This window comes from Malaclemys terrapin, chromosome 3 (genome assembly GCF_027887155.1).
Source record: "Malaclemys terrapin pileata isolate rMalTer1 chromosome 3, rMalTer1.hap1, whole genome shotgun sequence".
In the NCBI taxonomy this organism is placed as follows: Eukaryota; Metazoa; Chordata; order Testudines; family Emydidae; genus Malaclemys; species Malaclemys terrapin.
The window spans coordinates 177,077,753-177,095,772 of NC_071507.1; the positions used below are offsets into that span (position 1 = coordinate 177,077,753).

General features: G+C 47.5%; 1 protein-coding gene across 2 annotated transcripts in view; it reads left to right on the forward strand.

The window, feature by feature from the left end:
- ASAP2 (ArfGAP with SH3 domain, ankyrin repeat and PH domain 2) overlaps positions 1–18,020 on the forward strand; it is a 183,449-nt gene that overhangs the window by 46,566 nt on the left and 118,863 nt on the right. The gene's annotated exons all lie outside the window — the stretch shown is intronic.

Genomic DNA, 18,020 nt, shown 5'->3' on the forward strand with positions numbered 1-18,020 from the left:
GACCAGGACCAGCCCTTGGATCCTGTTCCACCGGAGGCATCTTCCTCTTCTTCTCCGGATGAGGCAGTGGCGGGCACATCGTGCACAGGCCCACCTCCAATAGATCTTCGGGCTCACCAGGATCTTCTGCGCAGGATGGCCCGTAATATGGACCTGCAGGTGGAGGAGATAGTGGAGGTGCACGACCCGATCGTGAATATCCTTGGAGCGGATGCCCCATCGAGGGTGGCGTTACCCCTGATCCGCACGATTCAAACGAATGCGGATACGATATGGCAAACTCCTGCCTCTATCCCACCCACAGCGAGAGGGGTGGAAAGGAAATACTTTGTCCCGTCTAAGGACTACGGGTACTTGTATACCCACCCCCAACCGTGTTCACTGGTGGTGGAATCAGTGAACGCACGAGAGCGCCACGGCCAGCAGGCTGCAGCGCCTAAATCAAAAGAGGCTAAGCGGCTCGATTTGTTTGGCCGTAAGGTTTACTCAGCCGGAGGGCTGCAACTTAGAGCGGCGAACCAACAGGCGCTATTGAGCCGTTACAATTTTAACTCCTGGAACTCTATGGGGAAGTTTAAGGAGTTGATTCCCCAAGAGTCCAGGGAAGAGTTTGGAGCCATGGTAGAGGAGGGTAAGAAGGTGGCTCGGACCTCCTTGCAGGCCTCCTTGGACATAGCAGACTCAGCTGCGAGGACCCTGGCTTCGGGTATCGCTATGCGGAGGATCTCCTGGCTTCAAGTTTCGGGTTTGCCTCCAGAGCTACAGCAAACCCTACAGGATCTGCCCTTTGAGGGACATGGATTGTTCTCGGACAAGACGGACTCTCGCCTGCAGAGCCTCAAGGACTCGAGAACAATCATGCGCTCCCTGGGGATGCATGTTGTGGGCCCTCAGCGCAGACCATTTAGGCCGCAGCCTCAGCGCTTCTACCCCCCCCCCGCCTCGTCAGAGACAGGACTCGACCCGGAGGCGAGGGCGAGGTGGTAGAAGAAGGTGGGCCGGCTCTCAACCCGGCCAGAACCAGGGGCCACCTAGACCACCTTCAGGCCCCAGGCAGAACTTTTGAAGGTGCGGTCGAGGACGGCGCCCCAGTCATCCCCCAGGATCCAGCCCCCTCCTTTCGGGATCGTCTCTCCCACTTCCACCGTGCTTGGTCCCTTATAACTTCGGACCGTTGGGTCCTCCGCACAGTGGAGAGGGGATACACTATCCAGTTTTCTTCTATCCCCCCCTCCCACCCCCCTTCCCCGTCCCTCTTCAGGGACCCTTCTCACGAGCAACTTCTTATACAGGAGGTTTCCACGCTCCTTGCTATGGGGGCCATAGAGGAGGTTCCAGTAGAGTTAAGGGGCAGGGGATTTTATTCCCGTTACTTCCTGATCCCCAAGTCCAAAGGAGGTCTGCGGCCCATCTTGGACTTGCGCGGACTCAACAAATTCGTAATAAAGTTGAAGTTCCGCATGGTCTCTTTGGGGACCATTATCCCTTCCCTCGATCCTGGAGACTGGTTCGCCGCCCTTGACATGAAAGACGCATATTTTCACATCGCAATTTACCCACCTCACAGACGCTTCCTGCGATTCGTGGTAAACACGGTGCACTACCAATTTACAGTCCTTCCCTTCGGCCTATCCTCGGCCCCAAGGGTGTTCACGAAATGTATGGCTGTCGTGGCAGCGTACCTTCGTCGACAAGGGATACAGGTGTTCCCGTACCTAGACGACTGGCTGGTACGCGGTCGCACCAAGGAGCAAGTTCAAGCTCACGTCCACATAATAGTGCACACATTCAACGAGCTGGGCATCCTCCTCAACAAGGACAAATCCACTCTAGAACCTACCCAGAGAATAGAATTCATCGGCGCAGTTCTAGACTCCAGACGTGCACAAGCCATCCTGCCAGACAACCGCTTTGGCACCATCAAGAACCTCATTCAAGGGCTCAAAGCCTTCCCAACTACCACGGTGAGGTCGTGCCTTACCCTGCTGGGCCACATGGCTTCCTGCACGTACGTAACCAGGTATGCCAGACTTCGGCTTCGCCCACTTCAAACCTGGGTGTCATCAATATACCGTCCACATCGGGACAGCCTGAACATGGTGGTCATGGTCCCGAACTCGGTCCTGACCTCCCTCACCTGGTGGCTAGATCACAATGTGGTCTGCGAGGGGATCCTTTTCACACCCCACAACCCTCTCTGCACCTGGTCACAGACGCTTCATCTCTGGGTTGGGGCGCCCATCTCAACAAACACCATACCCAGGGCCTATGGACTGCACCCCAGTTAGCCCTGCACATCAATGTTCGGGAACTGATGGCGGTGCGCCTGGCGTGCCAGGCATTTCTCAATCTCCTACGTGGCCGTTGTGTGTTAGTTCTCATCGACAACACCACGGCCATGTTTTACATCAACAAGCAAGGAGGAGCACGTTCGTCAATTCTATGCCAAGAGGCCATTCGCCTGTGGGACTTCTGCATCGCCCACTCAATTCATCTCACGGCATCGTTCCTCCCTGGAGTCCAGAACACTCTAGCGGACCGACTCAGCAGGTCCTTCCAGACGCACGAGTGGTCTATCCGTCCGGACATCATACATTCCATCTTCCAGAAGTGGGGGTTTCCCCAGATAGACCTGTTTGCATCTCGAGACAACAGGAAGTGCCACGTGTTCTGCTCCCTACAAGGTCGAGCTCCGGGCTCCCTCTCGGATGCGTTTCTCCTTCCCTGGAAAGACCACCTGTTTTATGCCTTCCCTCCGTTTCCTCTGGTCCACAAGGTACTGCTCAAATTGCGCAGAGACCAGGCACAGGTAATTCTGATCGCTCCAGCGTGGCCGAGACAACATTGGTACACCACACTGTTGGAACTCTCGGTTCAGACTCCGATCCCGCTTCCGTTATGTCCGGATCTCATCTCTCAGGACCACGGCCGGTTGCGTCACCCCGACCTGCAATCACTCCACCTCACGGCGTGGCTGCTCCATGGTTCACCCAGGCAGAGCAGCAATGCTCGCTCTCTGTCCAACAGATTCTGCTGAGCGGTAGGAAGCCCTCAACACGCACCACGTACCTGGCCAAGTGGAAGCGGTTCTCCTGTTGGTGCGAACAACAAGCCACGTCCCAGTTGCAGGCACCCATTCCCCTCATTTTGGAATATCTCCTCTCCCTAAAACAGCAGGGGTTGGCGATATCTTCAATTAGAGTTCACCTGGCCGCTATATCGGCCTTTCACCCAGGGGAACTCGTGTCCTCGGTATTCTCTAACCCGATGGTCATTAGATTCCTCAAGGGCTTAGACCGGATGTACCCACAACAACGTCAGCCCGTCCCGACGTGGGACCTCAACCTGGTTCTCTCCAAGCTCACAGGTCCTCCATTCGAGCCACTGGCCACCTGTTCACTTCTGTACCTATCCTGGAAGACAGCCTTCCTCGTAGCCATCACCTCAGCAAGGCGTGTTTCTGAACTCAGGGCGCTTACATCTGAGTCCCCTTACACAGTTTTTCACAAGGATAAAGTGCAGCTTCGTCCACATCCTGCCTTTCTCCCTAAGGTGGTTTCTCCTTTTCATATCAACCAGGATATATTTCTCCCGGTCTTTCATCCTAAACCACATGCCACTCGCCAGGATCAACGTTTGCATTCCCTGGACGTACGTAGGGCCCTGGCCTTCTATATTGACCGCACAAAGCACTTTAGAAAGACGACGCAACTCTTCGTTGCAGTGGCCGACCGAATGAAAGGCTCACCGGTCTCCTCACAACGCCTATCCTCCTGGATTACGTCTTGCATCCGGACTTGCTATGACCTGGCAGGTGTCTCAGCACCGCACCTCACCGCTCACTCCACGAGGGCCCAAGCTTCCTCGACTGCTTTCCTGGCACATGTTCCGATCCAGGACATTTGTAGAGCGGCGGTTTGGTCATCAGTCCACACATTTGCAGCTCACTATGCACTAGTGCAGCAGTCCAGAGACGATGCTGCTTTCGGATCAGCGGTTTTGCACACAGCAATGTCTCACTCCGACCCCACCACCTAAGTTGGGCTTGGGAGTCACCTAATGGAATGGATATGAGCAAGCACTCGAAGAAGAAAAGACGGTTACTCACCGTTGTAACTGTTGTTCTTCGAGATGTGTTGCTCATATCCATTCCAAACCCGCCCCCCGTCCCCACTGTCGGAGTAGCCGGCAAGAAGGAACTGAGGGGGCGCCGGGTCAGCTGGGGTATATATTCAGCGCCATGAAGGCGCCACTCTAGGGGGCTCCACAGCCGACCCGCCGGTGTTGCTAGGGTAGAAAATCTTCCGACGATCGTGCACGCGGCGCGCACACACACCTAATGGAATGGATATGAGCAACACATCTCGAAGAACAACAGTTACAACGGTGAGTAACCGTCTTTTCAGGTTCTTTGGTTCTTCATGTTTGGAGACTAGCCGTAAAAGCTGTGGTGGCATTTCTAGAGGAGGACTGTATTGCACATTAACATGCATTAAAATTATCAGTTTTTTATATTCTCCGCTACATTGGTTTTTATCAGTTTCTTATAGATGTGCACCTTTTTCTCCAGTACAGAACCCAGATAATCATAGTAGAGCTCTATCCACTGGCTTCTGTATTGTAACTCCAGTATACTGCCATAAAGTTTCCTTGAGCTTTCTCTGGGTCAGAAATGGTCTTTAAGAAGTCCACTTGATGTTTCTTTTGATTCTGATAACCTAGGTGAGGCACTTTTCAGAAAGGAACAGTATCTTTCTTGGCATACACACTGTTGTTCCTTGGTGTTATTTTTCATTGATAGCTTGTTTGGCATTCATTTAGTTAGAATAGTAGCATCAATGGTGTGGTTAGGTCTGTGTATGGGATGTTTTTGTATCAGTCACTTGTAATTTTAAATACTTGAACGCCCTATATGATTAAGTGTCAGGTGGTACGGTCTGAGTTTGAATATCAGAAATATTAGGATAGGGAAAAGGCCAGTCAACCCAACATGCCTACTCTTTACAAGTTTTTCTTTTAATTCTATTCTTTTTACTGTGCCATGGGAAAAAACCCTATAATCGCATATCTCCTTTGTCTGTTTCTCCCTGGAAAAAAGATCTCATTTGTGCAGGTCTCTACCTTGTACTTTAGAAACAAAGTAGCTATTTAACAACTCTGTGCTTTGTTTTTCTTCTCTCTCCCCGTATCTCCCCCCACCCCCAATTCCTCAATATACTCTCCCTCCTCCTAAGTATCCAGTGGCCTTTTTATCCGTAGTCTGTTGTGTGTTTATTAATTTAGTTTCTCTTTGTAAATTCAGTGCTCATAACAATTGCTGGATGACAAGCACTGGAATCTGAAATCTTCACTTTACAGAAAGTGCTGAGGAAGGGAGGAGAAGCTTCCATATAAGGAGTAATTTAAAAATGCTAGGGTTATTAATTTACAAAGGAGAAAAGTAAGGGTCAATGTTTTTGCTACATATTTTGGCTAACCAGGTGCTCCTGTTTACCTTTTCCATAATACAAAAGCAAGAGAGCACTCATTGAACTTAAAAGGTAACATGTTTAAAACTGATAAAAGGAAATGCTGTTGTACAGTGTATATAATTAACCTATGACACTTGCTGCCCTGCAAGATATTGAAACAAAGAACTTAAATTTTTTTATTTGTTTTTAAAGTTCAGGTTCTGTACTTGCAAATGTGTATAGCTTTACAGGTGTGAGTAGTCTGCTTAATGTCAACAGGACTTCTCACATATGTAAAGTTAAGCATGTTTGTAAATCTTGGCAGGTTTGGGTCTGATTCTCCACGCTGTTAAACATTCGTAATTCCATTTACTTAAATGGAGTTACTCCTGATCTCACTGGTATATGTGGGGAGAGAACTTGCTAAAGAATCATTTGACACTATACTGATGGGTGTTTTTAAAATCAACAAGGAGTCTGGTGGCACCTTAAAGACTAACAGATTTATTTGGGCATAAGCTTTCGTGGATAAAAACCTCACTTCTTCAGATGCATAGAGTGAAAGTTTCAGATGCAGGCATTATATACTGACACATGGAGAGCAGAGAGTTACTTGGCAAGTGGAGAACCAGTGTTGACAGGGCCAATTCAATCCGGGTGGATGTAGTCCACTCCCAACAATAGATGAGGAGTGTCAATTCCAGGAGAGGAAAAACTGCTTCTGTAATGAGCCAGCCACTCCCAGTCCCTATTCAAGCCCAGATTAATGGTGTTAAATTTGAAAATGTGTTAAATTTGAAAATGTGCATCATTATTCTTTATTTGAAAGAGCAGCATGTCAAAGTGTAAAGTGAGGTATGTGAATGTGATGACAGATCTTTATTTTCAGCATCTCAGCAAAATTTATTGAAGAAGTTGCAAGCACTAGTGAAAACAGAGAAATGATGCAAAAGGTCCTAGAGGAATCAGAAATTAACATGAAATTCAACTTGGAAAAACCTGGACATCAGTAATGCTGAGTGTTCTGGGGGAGGAGGTTTATAATAGAGAGCAAGTTAAGACACGGTCTTGCAATGGGATATGATAACAAAAAGGTGAGTGCAGTTGTGGGCTGCCTATGCAGAGCAGAGAGGTAGTAATCCCTCTTTATATGGCTCTGGTGCAACTGCTTCTGGACTATATTAATGTCTTTGCCAGGAAGAGATTGACAAACTGGAAGGAGTTCAGAAGATGATAGCAAATCATCAGGCTTTGAATCTGGCCACTTATGAAGAAAGATTAAAAGAGTTAAACATGTATACTTTGTCTAAAACATAACTAAGAGATGTGGAGGAAAAAATAAAGTAGTTACCAGATAGTTTAATTATGTCAATGGCAAGGAAGAAGAGGAAATTGGGGTCCAAGTAGAAGCAAAACTTGCTAATGGTAAAATTTATTAGGCTAAGCAAAAGTATCCCAAGGGAAGTGGTGGAAGCCCATCACTTAGATATTTTAACTTTGACTGGACAAAATATTAGAAAATATACTGTGGGGACCAATGGGCCATTGGTCAGGGTGTTGGACTAGATTACTTAAGTGCTTTTTCTTCTCTTAACATCTAGAATTGTAATCCTCATGCTTTTGAGCATAAATTGATAGCTCTAGTCAGGAAGAAATTTTCCCTCGTAGTTTTTCACTTAGGTGCGTAGGGGGGTTTTGCATCTTCTAAAACAGGGATCGGCAACCTTTGGCATGTGGCCCATCAGGGAAATCTGCTGGCAGGCCGGGACAGTTTGTTTACCTGCAGCGTCTGCAGGTTCAGCCGATCGCAGCTCCCACTGGCCGTGGTTTGCCGTTGCAGGCCAATGGGAGCTGCGGGAAGCAGCGGCCAGCACATCCCTCGTCCCACGCCACTTCCCGCAGCCCCCATTGGCCTGGAACGGTGAACCGGCCAAACCTGCGGACACTACAGGTAAACAAATCATCCCGACCTGCCAGCAGCTTTCCCTGACAGGCCTCGTGCCAAAGGTTACCGATCCCTGTAAATGTAGTAGAGGTGGCAAGCCATTGGTCTGTTTTGACATAGCAATGCCTATATTCCTTGAGAAATCTTGGGTTAGGTACTGTGAGATTTATTTCTTTAAATAAGACTTTCTTCTAGGTTGATTTTTCTTCAATGCTTTTTCTTTTACTATATAATTAATAACTTTTAAAAATTCCAAGGTCAAGCACACATTATATCTTATCTTCACAGTGATGTAATATTTCATTGTTGTTCATTTCCTGTTTGTTAATTGGCTTTGTGCTGCTAAAAACCTGCAACCCTGGGAAACCTATTTTAATTTTTTCAATCAAATAGTGCTTTTCTTTAGTGAAAGGGAAGTTACTTAAGCAGTGTAGTACATTAAGCTATACTAGCAGTCATTAATGAACCCATGTGCTTTGGTGTGTGTGAGGCCAATGGCTGAGTGCTATCAACAAAACAAACAGTAGAGAAGTGGTTTAGTAACCATAAAATGCACACTTAGAGTGCTTGATTCCAATTAGAAAACCTTTTTTATTTTCAATTAAATTTAAAACATTTTAAAAGCACATTTAGTGTATCCCTATTTGTGTGTCTAAATGATTTTTCAGCAAAAAGTTATAGATATTTTTGATTAGGAGGTGTGGGTTTTTTTTTATTATTATTATTATTAAATAAAAACTTTTGAAAGTAGTGCAGGCTTTAAGGTTTTGCAGTCCTGTCTAGAGTAAACCTCTACTTTAACTAAATAGATGAGTTACCCAATTAAGGACTTCAGGATTTGGTCCTATGATTTTAAATTACCATATATACTCGATCATAAGCCAGTTCGTTTATAAGCTGAGCCCTCCCAAGATGGATAAGTAAACATGGACAATTTTTATAACCAGTTCATAAGCCGACCCTATAATTCAGGAGTCAGCAATCTTTGGCTCCCGGGCCATCAGGATAAGCCGCCGGTGGGCCGAGGTGGTTTGTTTACCTCGAGCGTCCGCAGGCACGGAAGTAAACCTAAGTAAACAAAGTGTCCCAGCGTGCCAGCTGCTTATCCTGATGGGCTGGGACAGCAACTGGTGGGGAAATTTTTTTGGGGGGAGAAGCTGGGAGTCAGGGGAGTAACCCCTGTGACTACCCCCCACATGATCCCACGCTACCCCGGGACTCCCACACTCTCCCCATTCCATCCCTTCCCACCTTATCTGGGGAGGGCCAGGGGAGGATGTCTCTGGCCTGGCTGGAGCTGCTCCGGCAAGCTGGGCTGCGCCGCCGCAACATGTTCCAGTGGGCTGGGCCGGGTGGCGTGGCCGCAGCATGCTCCCGCGGCCTGCTCCGCTCTGTGGGGCGGGGCCGAGTGGCATGGCTGCAGCCTGCCAGCCCCAGAGCTGCAGCTGCTTCGGAGGCTGGGGGGAGAGCAGCGAGGCCAGAAGCGGAGAGACTCTGGTCCCACCTCTTCCCTTCTGGCTCTGCTGGCTGTGCTGCCTCTCCTTGCTCCCTCTGTTGGGGGGAGGGGCTGTGTCCCACCTCTCCCTCTCTATACCAGTTCATAAGCCGACCCCCTTCTCTGGTGCTTCCCTTTTTTACTACAAAAATTTGGCTTATGAACGAGCATATACAGTAGTTTAGTCCCTTTTTTCCCTGTGCAAATGTTGGCTTGGCTATTACATCTAGTATGGCTTCTGGCAGCTGAGTATTTGTGAAAATAAACATTCTCCCGCCTGCCGCCTTTTCTCCCCCCACCAGCCTTTTCCAATTTGTGAATGTTAATTTACTACTCTCTCTCTGTCATCTTATCTTGTTGGAAGCTGTCAGAGGGAAAACTGTGTGGCTGCCAAAGCAGCAGTTTTAGAAGTGGAAACCAGGTCAGTTATTTTTTTTTTTAAACGTGGAAGTTGCCAGTGTTTCTCTGGCACCAGGGGCAACTGATCTTGCAACATCTCTGAAGCACTCCTAGACTTCAGTGTGTATCTCCTTTCCCAACAACTTTTAAAAAGTTATCAATCAAAATGTAGAGGCAACATACTGGCATCTGTTGGGCGATTATATACATTTGTGTACATTTTAGGATGATCTAGAATGGGAGGAGCAGCAAAGGAATGCTTTTTTACTGTGCTAAAATGGAGATATGTTTACATAAAACTGTTTAAAAAAACTATTATAACAGAAACAGTAAAGAAAATTTAAGATTTTTCTCCTGCATTCCACCTCTTGATTTATCGATATGAACAAACATGATTTGTCTGTTTTAGGTCTAAACAGTGCATGCGTTTAATACTGCACGTCTACCAGCCAATATACATTTAAATGTATTTTACAAAAATAAGTAGCAGAGAAATGTAAAGGATACAACAAGTAGTAAATAATATAAATATAACAAGTTAAAAAACAAAATATTGGAGGAATACAATTAAGTCCAACATTAATACTTTCGAAAAGGACCCCTATTTTAAAGTTTTTAAATTTATTTGAAAGTCTCTAACTAGAAATACTTGCATATATATTATCTCTTCTACATCCATTGTACCTATGCACTGCTCATGAAAGCAGTCAGAACTGTCTTGAAGGGCAGTCAGTGTTCTGTTGTGTTCTCTGTTTAAATGTTGGTTTCTGCTACCAGTTTTCTGTTCTGATTCACTGAAGAATGCAGTGGTGGGAAGGTGAATCTTGTAGGGGGCTCTGGGCTGAGCCTGGGGCAGGGAGTTGGGGTACAGGATGGGGGCTCTGGACTGGGACAGAGTGTTGGGGTGCAGGAGGGAATGTGGGCTCTGGGAGGGAGTTTGGGTGCAGGAAGGGGTACAGGGTGCTAGCACTGGGAGGGGGGCTGGAGCAGGGGGTTGGGGTGCAGGAGGGGATACGGGAGGTTGGCTCTGGGGGTGGTTGGGTTGGGACAGGGTGTTGGGGTACAGGAGGGGGTGCTGGTTCTGGGAGGGGGGATCAGGGCTGGGGCTTGGGGTGTAGGAGGGGGTTCAGGGTGCAGGAGGGGGGGTGGGGTGCTGGCTCCGGGAGGGGGCTCAGGGCTGGTTTGGGCTGTTGGCACTGGGACAGGGCTCAAGGCTGAGGTTCGGGGTGCAAGAGGGAATTCAGGGTGCTGGCTCTGGGAGGGGGCTCAGGGCCAGGGGTTGGGATGCGGTCTCCCGCCGGGCAGCACTTACCTCCAGTGGCTCCTGGTCGGCGGTGCAGTGTGGCTGCTACTAAGGCAGGCTCCCTGCCTACCTTGGCCCCACGCCACTTCTGGAAAGCGCCAACGCGCCCCTCTGGCCCCTGGGGGGGCAGGCGGCATGTGGCTCTGCGCGCTGCCCATCTCTGCAAGCACCGCCCCCACAGTTCCCATTGGCCACAGCTCCCCATTCCTGGCCAATGGGAGCTGTAGGGGCAGTGCTTACAGGCAGGAGCAGCGTGTGGAGGGAGACCCCTGCCCCCCAACCGTGGGGCCGTGCTGGCTGCTTCTGGGAGCGGAGTGGGGCTGGGGCAGGCAGGGAGCCTGTCTTAGCGGCAGCCCCGCTGCGCAGCCGGAGATCGCGATCAACTGGGAGATTCTCCAGGATTGTCCAGCTGATCACGATCAACCAGTTGGTGACCACTGGTTTAGACTATGAAAGCATAGCTTGCTAGGTTGGATGTAGGGTGATGATATTTCATAGGATAAAATCCTAACAGAAATATGTGATTTCTCTGGTAGCCTTTCTGTGTCTCTTTTTTTCCTTGTGAAGTCTTCAGCTGTATTCGGGGTTCATGTTCATCACATTTCTCCATTTATCCCTTAAGGGTTTGTCTGGGTTGCAGAATTGTTCAAGTGATAGTCCTTATTGTATTTTCCTATGAGTTATGCATGCGCACTGTACCTCTGGAGCTGGAGAATTTGAAAGTATTGTCCATTGGTACGTACGTACACCCTGGCTTACCTCGTGCCTCCGTCTAAGGGGATAAAGGGTGGAGTGGACCGACTGTCTCTCCAGTGCCTTCTCACTGCCACTTGGTCTGGGTCGGAACCTTCAGTGTCCACAGCTTTGGCTTCGTTCTACAAAATAAAACTATTTACAAACTAGATAATTCTTAACAGTTTTAATAGCTTTTAGACTTTAGAGATTTATACATCTATTAGTGTTAGATTAGGCTCCCAAGGCGACTTTCCTCCCACCCCACCCGTCCATATGCCCCGTATCCTGTTCTATAGCCAGGACACCAGGCTTCAAACTCTGTGCTTCCTGCCTGCGATCCTTCTCAATCAGCAATGCCCATCAGCGCTGTTTGTACTGCCTTGGGGAAGCCCACATCGCAGCGAGGTGTGGTATCTGCTGATTGTTCCCTAGCATGCCCGATAAGGGCGGGAACTTTGTCACAAATGCCTCATGGAGAAGGCCATGAGGATCCAATTGGACCCAGGCCGGGGACTCTCCTCCCCCACCCACCCATTACATCTGCATGATTCAGCAAGCAGTGTCCCTCCAGCTGCAAAGTCCAACTCTGGTGTGGGAGAATCTATCTTCACAGACCTCACAAGGTGGAGGTGTGTCTCATCAGAAAGCATGAGACTAAGTCTTCCTGTAAATCTACTTCAATGAGGATTCGACTGTAAGCAAGACAATCAGCTCGGCCCATGAGGACATAAGCTGTCCTAAATCCCAGAGGCACAACAAGAAAGCCCCAAAATAGGTTCCATTGGTACTGGACCGAGTTCTGTCAGTACCATCATCCCTGACTCCTCCCAAACCCCAGGTTCCATCGGCACTAAGTCCAACCAACTTCAAATACCGTTCTCCTTGCTGGGTCTGATGGCTTGAACAAGCAGAACCCCTCTTACACCAGAGAGATATGAATCCGTTGCCATCCCATGGGACATTTTCGCTTTCCAAGTTCTGGAATCCCCTCCTCCATCTGTCTCCAAGGAGATAAAATCCTCCCAAGGGAATCACTTGTCCCAGCTGCAGAATACATCTCCCCTCCAACAGCACATTGGGTACCACCATTGGAACCGGAATCAGCCTTCTTTTCATTGGGAGATTGTGAACCACCTGATGAATCTTTCTTCCCCTACTCTGTGTCCTCTACCCCCCAAAAGACCTGCACCAGTTTGGGACCAACCTCCTCTGACTCAGAGCTTCTGGTACCCCATGCCATGGGGGCAACCGTGACCAGCTATTGACTCCCCCATTGGCTCTGCTGTGGGCCTTGAGACAGTACCTTGCTGCAGAGTCTATCCAATATGCCACGAAGTCACCTTTTGCCTCCCTTCTAAGGAGAGGCTCAGACCTGCCTCCAGATCTGACAGAGGAGGAACATGATGCTATGGATCCAGCAATTCCACCAGGGCCAACAAGATTGCCATCTTCATCCCCGGACGAAGCGGTGACTCCTACATCTCCTCCTCTCTTCTCCTTCCCTTTCCCCCGCTGATGACTTCCGGCAGTTCCAGGATCTTTTCCACACTGTTGCTGGGGAGCTTCAGAGTCCTCTTGAGGAGATCCAGGACTCCCAACACAAACTCTTAGACATCCTCCATTTATCGGGACCCAATAGTATAACTCTTCCCATTAATGAAGCCATACTAGAGCCAGCTAGGCCCACCTGCATTCCTGCCCTCCAAAGAATGGAGAAGCATTATTATGTGCCAGTCAAAGGAGCGGAATTTTTGTCTTCTCATGCAGTTCCCAACTCACCGGTAGTCCATTCTGCTTCTGAAAGGGCTAGGCAGTGACATCCCTGGTCTATTCCTGCTGATAAAAATGGCATATGCATGGATCTGCTGGGAAGAAAGGTTTTAAACATGCAGCCTCCAGTTCATGATAGTTAATAACCTGATTCTGATGGCATAGTTCAAGAAACCATATTTAGACAAGTTTACAGAGTTTACAGCTTTCTGCAACAGAATAAAGCTCATTTTCAAGCTCTGATAGACAAAGACAAACTGATAGTTAGGACCATTCTCCAATCTGCAGTTGATGCTGCTGATACTTTCTCTAGAGCTATGGCTACTGCCATCATCATGAGCAGTAGCCATACTGCAGGGGTCATGGCTCCATGTGTCAGCGTTCCCAGGAAGATGCACAGAAGTTGGTGAATCACACCTCTTCAGCCAGCAGATTGATCCCTCCATACTCTGAAGGACTTCAGGGCTATCCTCTACTTGCTGGGATATACACGTCTGCCCCAGGAGGAAGTTTCATCGGTCTAGATGTGGTTCAGCAGTTTTTCCATCAGAGGCCCTATGAACCACCACATGAGAGACAAAGGGTTCAGAAGTCCCGCTTCCGTACACCCTCTGCAACAGGTTCTGTGTGTCCATCTCAGTACCCGGTTCAATGTTATTTTTGATGGGTGCTTGAGAGCCGTGAAACACTAAGCCCAGCACCTCCTGACCCTGACATGCCATTTGGGAGGTCATCGAGCACTCTTTTTCAGCACCTTGAGTTCAATAACAAGTGGGTGCTGAATGTCATCCACTGTGGCTATATGATAGTTTGCATCCCTACCTTCTTGAAAATTCCCCCTCTCTTCCCCCTTTCCCCCTTGGGGACCACTGTCATGAGAATATACTCAAACAAGAGGTGAACTCCTTACTGCAGCGAGGATCGATAGAACACATCCCTCCTCAGTACCAAGTGAGAGGGTTTTACTTGACTTACTTCCCCAAAAAGAAAGGTGATTGGAGACCAACCTCAGCCTTTGCAAATGGAGCAGTTGAGATGGCAAACTCAGGTATCACATGGGAACACTAGAAATTTATCTTTAGAAGAGGGCATGTGGTTTACAGCTCTTGATATGAAGAACGTTCATCCTGCCCAAAGACACTTCCTCAGATTCATAGTGGGCTCCGACCATTTTCAGTACAGAGTGCTCCCTTCAGAATAGCAATTGCCTCCAGAGCATTTACAAAGATATTACCAAGGTAGTAGCAGATCATGTCAGACATTGTGGTCTTATTGTCTTCCCCTACCTCAACAACTGGCACCTAGTCTGCAAATCCCACTAGGAAGCTTGTGCACCAACTTCCATGATGCTACACCTCCTCTCCTCGCTGGGAGTCAGCATAAACATGGAAAAATGTGTTCTCATGCCTCGCACAATCTCTGGCTTCATCTGGGCAACAAAGTACTTGTCCCAGGACAGGTTCTAGGTCATGAACAATATCATAGCTCACATCACAAACAACCCTTGAATACCCATCAAGTAATGTGTCTCTCTTAGGTCATATGGCCTCATGCGTCTGCGTCTCCCAGTTTCCAAGACTCCACCTTCGTTGCCTTCAAACGTGGTTGCAGCTGGTTAATGTTGTGTCTCCTCTGCTGCATGGGCATCCCCTTTTACCCTTCCTCTCTGAACAGGACCATTATTAGGACACATCCGTATTATATTGAGCAGCCAACATGAACATACACACGGCATAAGGTACCTGGACATCTCGAGAGTTCAGGATGCACATCAGTATTTTGGAGTTGCAAGCAGTCTTTTCTTCTACATCAGCAAGTTGGGAGGAGTGAGATCCACCTCCCTGTGTTCAGAAGCAGTCAGCCACTGGAACAGGTGCATCAGTAATCAAATCACCCTATCAGCAGCCTACCTTTCGGAGAAGCAAATTCTGCTTGCAGATTCTCTCAGCAGACATTTTGCAGTCAACCATGAGTGGGAGCTTGACGACTTGGTACTGTGCAATATTTTCCATCTATGGGGAGCCCCAGTCAGGAATCTATTTGCCTCTCAAGCAAACAGAAAGTACACTGCATTTTGCTCCAGAGGGCACTCCCAGAGTGATGAACTGGTTTGACCAAGAAAAAACAGAGCAATTATGCCTTCCCTCTGCTACCGCTCCTGCCATGAGTTCCATGCAGAATCTGTCAGGACAGAGCGGGGTCATCCTGATCCTGGGCCATTTTAGCCCAGACAATTCTGGTTTCTCAACCTCCTACGCGTGTCATCTTGACCACCAATCATCCTCCCAACATTTCCCGAGCCCCTGACTCAGTGGAACGGGAAGATGAGGCACCCCGATCCATGTCCTCTCCACCTCAGGGTTTGGTATTTGGATGGGGCATCATCCTTAGAACATTCATGCTCCACAGTCTTATGAGACATCCTCTCTAATAGCAGAAAGGACTCTACTAGAAAATGTTACCTAATTAATTGGAAGTGCTTTTCTTCTTGGGCCTATCAAAGTGGCAGTCTCTAGAAATACAGACATGCTTCTCATCTTTGACTGGGTCCTATCTTTGAAAACATCAGGTTTATCCATCAGCTCCTTCTGAGTCCACTTGGTGGCAATCAGTTCATACCATCCACCTTCTCAGGGCTACTCAATCTTTGCACATCCTCAGACCAATACATTCTAGAGTGGAAAGGCCTAATAAGAACGTTCCCTCATATTCAGAAGCCTACTCCCCAGTGAGACCTACACTTTGTTCTCTCAGTACTCACAAAGCCCCTCCCCCTTTTGATCCTTTTAGTTTCTTGCTTCATGTCTCTTCTTTCTATGAAGGTCGCTTTCCTTGTAACCATCACCCCAGGTAAAGAGGTTGGCAAACTTGGAGCGATGATGACAGATCCTCTGTTCACTATGTTCCATAAGGATAAGGTTTCTTTGTGTCTACATCCCAAATTCAGCCCCAACTAGTTTTGGAATGTCACCATAACCAATTGATTAACCTGTGTGCTCTTCTTCCCAAAACCAAATGCTTCCACAGAGGAATGAAAACTCCACTCCCTTCACATTTGGCGGGCCTTGGCCTTTTACCTTCAGGGAACAAAACAATCAGAAAATCCCTGAGACTGTTCATCATCATAGCAGAAAGAGTCAGAGGGCATGTCATCTCCACCCAGAGAATCTCCAAATGGATCTGTGATTGCATTCTACTCTATCAGCTGTTGAACCTCCTCTCCCATCTGCCATTGTATAATAGTCATTCCGCCAGAGAGCAAGCAACAACTGTGGCATCTCTTCAGGAGGTACTTCTTCTGGATATCTGTAAAGTGGCCACATGAGGCTCTATTCACGCATTTGCCAGACATGCCCTGGTGCCAGGACTCTTCTGCTGATGCCACAGTTAGGATTGTGGTACTCTGCTCAGCCCTACCATCTATATGCTCACACCCTCATCCTACTTAGGTACTTTTTGTCAGTCACCTGAAGTAGAATACAATAGGGACCATCTCTTGAAGAAGAATGGGAGGTTACTTACCTGTAACTGGAAGCTCTTCAATATGTGTGATCCCTATCTGTATTCCACTACCTGCTCTCCCTCTTCTCTGCTTTTGATCTTAACTGATTCATGGTGGAGAAGGAACTGGAGAGGCAGTTGGACCAATGGACGCAACTTTCAAATTCTCCAGCTCCAAATACATGGTGTGCATGTATAACTCTCAGTGGAACATAGATAGGGACCACACATCTTCGACATCCAGTTTACTGGTAAGTAGCCTCCCATTTCGTCATGTTTAAACACAATTATGTTGATGTGTAGATGTTGGAATGCTAAGCATGACTTAGCAGTCAGTGTGGAGCAGACAAATCACTTTCAGCACTGTGTCCCTAATCATGTAAAAACATTACTGCTACCAATTTTTATGTTCCATGTGAAATTAATTCACATAAAGAGACCGCTTCTGAGTCATTGAGACTAAATGACCTCTATCCACAGAAAAGATGCAATGTGTTTGGTCAAGTGAAAATGTATGTGCTGCCACTAACATACCTCATCCCCCCCTGTGAAGAAACTATCCTTAGGCTTGAAGGTTTAGTCAGATCTCCAGGCCTAATTACTCTTTGGCCTGTCTTCTGAGGCTTATGTAGTAAGTGCCAAGTGTGTCAATGATGATGGGGTTTTTTTTTGTTTTTTTTTTACATGCATAGCTGCCCTCTGAGGACAGTATTGGGACCGCTGAGATCATTTCACTTAAGCCACCAAAGAGCCATTAGATGGTAACTCTTGATATGTACTGTTCTGGGCTGGAAATGAATCCCTTCTCTGCAATTATACTACTTCAGACTCCTTTCTTGAGGTTCCTGTTTGCATTTTCCTCTTTCTGGCTGCGGAAAACTAGATGGGACTCTCTTGAGAGATTGTTAGCACTGCTTAAGTGACTGTAGGATTTGATATTAGGTGATATAAAGCTCTTCGTATACACTGAGCACTTTTGAAAATCCCACCCATTGTACAATTTTCTGTGCGTTGCCTGGTTTCTGTGGGTGGAGGATGGGGTGGGGAAATCTTCCCTTAAAAAAATTCTTCATATGTTAACATAAATTAATCTTTTTCATTGATGCAGTTCTGTTACACCATCTCTTACTCTCAATGCAATGTGTATATTCGTACTAAGTTAAAATTTAACATAGCGCCCACAGCTTGAACATTGTGCCTGAATCATATGATGAGATGAAACACTTTATAGAGATTTACTGGTATCTGCTACCCATGGTCATACAGCATTATTTCTTGCTTTAGTTATTTTGTTTAATCAAAATGTTATGTGAATGTGGCTAAAGGTATGGTATTTAAATCCAAAATTGTGCTGTCTTTCCTCCTTTCTTTCTAAATGAAATGATTTTTTTCCCTGTGATATTTTGCTTATTCTTAAATGTT